Source organism: Nomascus leucogenys, chromosome 3, assembly GCF_006542625.1.
Source record: "Nomascus leucogenys isolate Asia chromosome 3, Asia_NLE_v1, whole genome shotgun sequence".
NCBI lineage: Eukaryota > Metazoa > Chordata > Mammalia > Primates > Hylobatidae > Nomascus > Nomascus leucogenys.
This window is the reverse complement of record NC_044383.1, coordinates 83,055,008-83,063,257: the sequence shown is the minus strand read 5'-3', so window position 1 is coordinate 83,063,257 and position 8,250 is coordinate 83,055,008. Positions and strand designations below refer to the sequence as shown.

The 8,250-nt window shown below is 36.6% G+C and overlaps 1 pseudogene; it reads left to right on the top strand.

Moving 5' to 3' along the window:
• Nucleotides 1-433: 433 nt before the first annotated feature.
• On the top strand, nt 434-1,027 carry LOC100600654 (annotated as a pseudogene).
• The last annotated feature ends 7,223 nt before the right edge of the window (nt 1,028-8,250 follow it).

The following is an 8,250-nucleotide window of genomic DNA, read 5'->3' as shown; positions in this document are numbered from 1 at the left end:
CCATAACAACTTGAAACATAGTTGGTATTGGTGATTTTTGACAGTCTCTAGTGACCAAGATTTAAAAAAGAAAAACAAAGAGGCAAACATAGAATCTAGGGAACAATGTCTCTAACAAAGGAGAATAGCAAAAGAAGTGCCTGGCTGAAAACCATTCAGAGGGCCTAGAGAGCAACCATCCTTGTTCAGAGCAGGAGAATGAAGGCCCCCATGATGCAGAGCTCCATCCAGAAAAAAAGTAGACCCAATAGAATGGATGAAATTGTCGGTGGTAACTTAGAGATGAAGGAAAGTATTAACAACATTTAAATGAAAATTAGGCAAGCAAAAAAATAAGAATTTTTTAAAAGTTGACACAATAGTGAACAAAAAGCTCTATAAAAAATAATGTATTGATCCTCTTCCTAAGCTGGCGCTCAGCAAGGAAAAGGCCATGTTCAGTTCCAGCACCAAGATCGTGAAGCCCAATGACGAGAAGCTGGACGAGTTCAAGTCCGGCATCTCCCAGGCTCTTCTGGAGCTGGAGATGAGCTCAGACCTCAAAGCGCAGCTCAGGGAGCTGAATATTATGGCAGCCAAGGAAACTAAGGTTGGTAGTGGTCAGAAAGCTATCATAATCTTTGTTCCCGCTCTTCAACTGAAATCTTTCCAGAAAATCCAAGTCCAGCTAGTGGCGAATTGGAGAAAAAGTTCAGTGGGAAGCATGTTGTCTTTATCACTCAGAGGAGAATCCTGCCTAAGCCAACTCGAAAAAGCTGTATGAAAAATAAGCAAAAGCATCCCAGGAGCCGTGCCCTGACAGCTGTGCAGGATGCAATCCTTGAGGACTTGGTCTTCCCAGGCGAAATTGTGGACGAGAGAATCCGCATGAAACTGGATGGTGGCCTGCTCGTTCATTTAGACAAAGGTTCATTTAGACAAAGCACAACAGAACAATGTGGAACACAAAGTTAAAATTTTTTCTGATGTCTATAAGAAGCTCACGGGCAAGGATGTTAATTTTGAATTCCCAGAGTTTCAGTTGTAAACAAAAATGACTAAATAAAATATTTTCACAGTAAGAAAAAAAGAAAATAATAATAATGTTGTGATAACTTTTTCTTTGCAGCGAGTTATATTTTATGAATCAGATTATATGGATTCAACTAAAAGTAGCTTTTAACTATATTTAAGAAATAAGAGAGAGGAGGAGAGAGTATAGAAGTTAAATGCACGTGTGTCATATATGGAAATTTAAAGATAAAGTCTGAAGTATTGATAAATCTAGATAGAGAAGTATATACCTATGTAGCAGAGACTTCTAGAGGTCGCCAAGAAGATGTCTCCCCTTGTCCAACGGGAGGCTTTGGCACATGGCTGGCCAGTGCAAGCAATACTTCTCCACCCTCCAGGCTGGGATGAAGTGTTGGCTCATGAGTTGTATATACATGTTTCAAGTGACAGCACCTTAAATCCTTCAAGGAACAGCATATCCATGTGCCCTTTGCCTTTTTGTCTTTGTTTATTTTCCCCATCTTGATTTCTAAAACATAGATTCTACCTCAGACCGTAAGGACAGAGGCCACATTCTAGTGGCAGTGGAATGTGAACTGGGAGAAGTCTGGCTCTTTATACTGCGTCTTTTATGTAAGAGGAAAAACTCAAAAACCCTGTTTCTCTTATTTGAGGCATGGCTTTGAGCTTGTCAGAGCCAAACCTAAACTCTTTTAGCATAGTATGAGAAATACGAAGGGAACATGAGGAACCAACTGAAATGATAAAAAATGGTTGTCTCTGGAGAGTATATTTGGCACTAAAGAGGGACAAAGGAAGGAGCTACTGTTTTCCATCATAAGCTTCAGTAATAATAAGCCGAATATGAAATTGCTATTTAGTAGACTGAAATTGGTTAAATATCAGTGATTTACTATGCTTCAATCTAATATATATATTTTAAACCAGGTGGATGTATTGGTATCATTAAAACATCTTTGAATACAAAAGACAGAAAGAGGAGGGGTAAGTACACAGGAATCTAATCTTGAAAGACCTACTATGTCATAGAGAGGGTCTATGGTTTAACGTGATCAGACTGGTGTTCTGAAGATGATTCCCAAAGTAAAATGGAGAATATACTTTATAGTATAGCTCCATTATATAGTAGCTATAGTAAATAATTTTAAAAGCCTTTATAAAGCAATCAAGGCAACAAATAATGAAAACTAAACTAAGGCTGTTGCAGAGAGGATCAGGTTAAGAAATATGTTATCAATCAGAGGAAGCGAGCAGGAGATGGAAGAGAGACAGTCTGGCAGAGTGGTTAAGAATCTGAATCTGAAGTCCCTTGGACTGTCTGTTACCCTGTGTGTGGCTTTGGCAAGGTTCTGTAATCATGCTGTGCTTCCCGTTCTCATTTATAGAATGGGGATAACAATTGTACCTCCTTTTTAGACTTGTGGTGAACATTACATGCAAGAGCACATACGAAAATCATACAGAAGTGGTGAGAGTGCACGTTCTTGTCTTTTTCTGCTTCTCAAGGGGAATGCTTCCAGGTTTTCCCATTCAGTATGATATTGGCTGTGGGCTTGTCATAGATGATTCTTGAGTACACATGGACACAAAGATGAGAACAAGAGACACCAGGGACTACTAGAGGAGGGAGGGCAGTGGGGAGGCAAGGGTTGGAATACTAACTGCTGTGTACTATATTCACTACCTCGGTAACGGGATTATTCATACACCAAACCCCAGTGGCACGCAATTTACCATGTAACAAACCTGCACGTGTACCCCCAAACCTAAAACAAAAGTCGGAAAAAAAGGAAAAGTAACAAACTGCCTGGTGTAGAATAAATACTGAATAAATGTGAGCTACTATTATTACTATAGGTTGCTTCATCCATTGGAGGAAGCTCAGGAGAAGGCACAGCCTGGGCAGTAGGAAGATACTAAACTCTATTCTGGAATGTGGCATTTGAGGTACTGGCTAGATCTAAGAGGATTTGTCTGGTAAAGAAGATTGACAGGACAGAAGTTGTGCTACAAATAGGATTCATTAGGACCCAGGTGGAACTTGAAGCTATGGGAATGAATTCATTCTACATCTAAGAGGAGTACGTAGAGTGAGGAGAGAGAGGAAAAAAATAGAAACACCAATATTTAAGGAAAAGGGAGGCTTCCAAGGAAATTAAGAATAACAAACCAGAGATTTGGGAGAACGGCAAGTGGGGAACATTGGGAAGTAACAATTTCCAGGAGTGTTTTGGCATGCCCAAACTGGAACGGGATGTAGACAGGTCCCTTGGCTTTAACAAATAAGTGGGTGATCACTATGTTCGTGGTCCGAGGAGCTCAGGAGTCAGCGGGCAGAAAGCAGAGGTGCTGCCAAACATGATGAAAGCAAACTGAGCCACTGGGAGCAGACTCTTTTTTCTAGAAGCTTGTCTGGGAATGAGAAAACTGGAAAAGATTTGACAGTGTTTGCACATGTAAATAAATAAGACTTCAGAGAGGAAGGAAAAAAAAAACATAAAATAAACAGCACACATGAGAAAGCAGGGACCCTGAGATCTGTTCTCTTCTGATTTTCCATTTTGCCTTCTCAGATAAGTAGAATGTGTGACAACAAAAAGACGAATTATTATTCTTGGCACTTAATTATGTAAGATCTGTTTCAAATCCTCATGGGAGAGTGTTTTGTCCTGTTATATATTCTTTTTCAGTATGCTTTCCTAAAAAGTAATAACAACATATGCAAAGAAACACTGAGAGAGAAATCAATCTGAAATGACATCACATGTCTAGAGATTATTTTCTATGCCCAAACAGAAATAGCTCTTTTTGATAGCTTTTCCTATTAACATGCCACTTTTAGGAAGAATAGGCAAGTGCTGTGCTTCACAGTCAGAAAACTGCTTTCTATTTTAACTCCTTCAAAAAGGTAATGAGTAATTTCATCTGTCTACAAAACTAGATGTGTGTGTATGTGTGTGTTTGAAAAGTCCCAGAGGTCAAAATAAGTCTTTACATAATCAGAAATTTTGTGACCTTTCAATAGAAAACAATCACAAATAATGGAATAAAATGTGTTTTTTGATCTCAGGATGTGACAAAAGGCATTTCTTATAGCAAGAAGTAAAGGCAGACAGCCACTGGAAGGTGGCTCCTGTGCTGTGGTCTCTGTTCCTGCAGCCTTGTTTAGTAGCCACTATCAATAGAAACAGTGCGGGCATAGGAGAATGGATGCACTTTTGTACATCAGCATCAGACTGCTCCCAGGAAATGAATGGCCATTGTAGCTGAGCATAAGAACTGAATAATTATTCTTAAATGATTTTCTATGCATATACTGCTCGACATGTAAGGGAATGGTTGTTTACATGTATCACTTTGAGAGAACTGAAGAAAAGCTCAATAAGAAATTTGCCACGACATGGATCGAACTGGAGGTCATTATGTTAAGTAAAATAAGCCAGGCTCAGTTTATTTGCATGTTCTCACTCATATGTGGGAGCCAAAAGAAATGAATCACATAAAGGTAGAGAGTACAATGGTGGTTACAGAGGCTGGAAAGGGTAGCACGGATGAAGAACAGTTGGTTAAGGGGTGCAAAAATACAGCAAGATACAAGGAATAAGTTCTAGTGTTCAATAGCACTGTAGGGAAACTATAGTTAACAAGAATTTATTGTATATTTGAAAATAGATAGAAGAGACAATCTGGAATGTTCCCAACACACACAAAAAATAATTGTTTGAGGTGGTGGATATCCCAATTACCCTGATGTGATCTTTATGTATTGTGTGCACATATCTAAAGAAAACCCTCATGTACCTCATAAATACCTTTATAAATACATAACAATATATAAATACATTTATAAATACATTATAAATTATAAATACATTATAATTACATTATAAATATAAAATATATTTAATATAATATAATGTATTTTATATTATATATAATGTGTATATATACATTATGTATAACGTGTATATATACATTATGTATAATGTATATATAATATATAATGTATTATAATATTATAATGTATTTTATATTTATATTATTAATATAATAATTCATAAGTAATTTATATTATTAAAATAAATATAAAATACATTATAAATACATTTATAAATACATTATGAATGTATTCATAAATACATTTATAAATACATTTATAAATATAAACCCTCATAAATACATAACTATTATGTATCAATTAAAAAATGATCATCATGATTACCAAGCCCATGTCTTTCTAGGCAAAAATACTGTGATATGTGTTTCTTGTATGAGTTCTGATTATGCTCCAAGCACTATGCTATGCCCTTTAAAAAGCATTTAACATTTTAAATATTTATGATCCTATGCCATAAATACTAGTATTACCCCATTTAGCAGGGGAATAATTTTAGACTCAGTTAAATGACTTCTTATGTTTTGAGATTTGGTATGTGAGATTTAAAGCTACTACTGGAGAGAGCAGTCTTCCTCTAGTTTGAGAACTGAATGATATTTTGGGGGTAAAACAAGTAAGATATGAAGAAAATATTTACAGGCACTAGTCACTTATTAAAAGGGAATTCTTATGTCTAAGAAATTTTCATCTTGACTAAAAAACAGCAAAGTACTGCTATTCTGACTGTATTTGCAGCCACATATATGCATATATATGTATATATACATATTTGTATATATAGAGTATGTGTATATATATATACACATACATATATATAATATATATACTGTTTGACTAAACTCTATTGATAGTTTTGCAATGTCTTTCATTTTATGAAATTGATGTATGCCTCAAGAGTTGTAGGCTATTTTTTTTTTGCTAGTTGTTTATAGCTCTATTTGCAAAGGGCCCTATCTGTAAACACGGGGTAAATAATTGTTTTATATTATCAAAGAGGACAAATGATTATTTCCCAAATAAACACACTTACATTTAACTAGCTGTACAAATAGGGAACTGAGTGCTCCAAGCCATGTGACTAAGATACGAACTAAAGAGAGTACTATGGCACATGGTACCACTAGAGATGGGACCACTCTCTGGCAAGAGGATGGAGCCAGCATGTGCCCAGGCTGTTCACAGACTAGAGGCATGCAATCTCATGAGCTCTTCTTGCTAAGGATTATTTAGCATAGATTTGTATGATTCCTACTATGTTTCCATGATTCCAAACCTTTGAAAGAATATTTTTATACACTTCCGATGGTCTCCTAAGAAAGTTTAATGACTATGTTGTCTTTTATTTCTTACATGTTATTTTTGCATTATTTCAAACTTACAAAAAGATGAGAACAGCACACTAAATTTCTGTTATATGTACTTTTACCCAGATACACAAATTGCTTAAATCTTGACCCCATTTACTCTCTTATTTTAACTTATGCTTTTTATTTTTTTGTTTTATTTCCCTTTTTATTTTATTTTATTTTATTTTTATTATACTTTAAGTTTTAGGGTACATGTGCACAATGTGCAGGTTTGTTACATATGTATCCATGTGCCACGTTGGTGTGCTGCACCCATTAACTCGTCATTTAACATTAGATATATCTCCTAATGCTATCCCTCCTCACTCCCCCTACCCCACAACAGGCCCTGGTGTGTGATGTTCCCCTTCCTGTGTCCATGTGTTCTCACTGTTCAATTCCCACCTATGAGTGAGAACATGCGGTGTTTGGTTTTTTGTCTTTGCGATAGTTTGCTGAGAATGATGGTTTCCAGCTTCATCCATGTCCCTACAAAGGACATGAACTCATTATTTTTTATGGCTGCATAGGATTCCATGGTGTCTATGTGCCACATTATCTTAATCCAATCTATCATTGTTGGACATTTGGGTTGATTCCAAGACTTTGCTACTGTGAATAGTGCCGCAATAAACATACATGTGCATGTGTCTTTATAGCAGCATGTTTTATAATCCTTTGGGTATATACCCAGTAATGGGATGGCTGGGTCAAATGGTATTTCTAGTTCTAGATCCCTGAGGAATCGCCACACTGACTTCCACAATGGTTGAACTAGTTTACAGTCCCACCAACAGTGTGAAAGTGTTCCTATTTCTCCACATCCTCTCCAGCACCTCTTGTTTCCTGACTTTTTAATGATCGGCATTCTAACTGGTGTGAGGTGGTATCTCATTGTGGTTTTGATTTGCATTTCTCTAATGGCCAGTGATGATGAGCATTTTTTCATGTGTTTTTTGGCTGCATAAATGTCTTCTTTTGAGAAGTGTCTGTTCATATCCTTCGCCCACTTGTTGGTGGGGTTGTTTTTTTTTTTCTTGTAAATTTGTTTGAGTTCACTGTAGATTCTGGATATTAGCCCTTTGTCAGATGAGTAGGTTGCAAAAATTTTCTCCCATTTTGTAGGTTGCCTGTTCACTCTGATGGCAGTTTCTTTTGCTGTGCAGAAGCTCTTTAGTTTAATTAGATCCCATTTGTCAATTTTGGCTTTTGTTGCCATTGCTTTTGGTGTTTTAGACATGAAGTCCTTGCTCATGCCTATGTCCTGAATGATATTGCCTAGGTTTTCTTCTAGGGTTTTTATGGTTTTAGGTCTAACATTTAAGTCTTTAATTCATCTTGAATTAATTTTGTATAAGGTGTAAGGAAGGGATCCAGTTTCAGCTTTCTACATATGGCTAGCCAGTTTTCCCAGCACCATTTATTAAATAGGGAATCCTTTCCCCATTGCTTGTTTTTGTCAGATTTGTCAAAGATCAGATAGTTGTAGATATGCGGCATTATTTCTGAGGGCTTTGTTCTGTTCCATTGGTCTATATCTCTGTTTTGGTACCAGTACCATGCTGTTTTAGTTACTGTAGTCTTGCAGTATAGTTTGAAGTCAGGTAGCGTGATGCCTCCAGCTTTGTTCTTTTGGCTTAGGATTGTTTTGGCAATGCGGGCTCTTTTTTGGTTCCATCTGAACTTTAAAGTAGTTTTTTTTAATTCTATGAAGAAAGTTTTTGGTAGCTTAATGGGGATGGCATTGAATCTATAAATTACTTTAGGCAGTATGGCCATTTTCATGATACTGATTCTTCCTACCCATGAGCATGGAATGTTCTTCCATTTGTTTGTATCCTCTTTTATTTCATTGAGCAGTGGTTTGTAGTTCTCCTTGAAGAGGTCCTTCACGTCCCTTGTAAGTTGGATTCCTAGGTATTTTATTCTCTTTGAAGCAATTGTGAATGGGAGTTCACTCATGATTTGGCTCTCTGTTTGTCTGTTATTGGT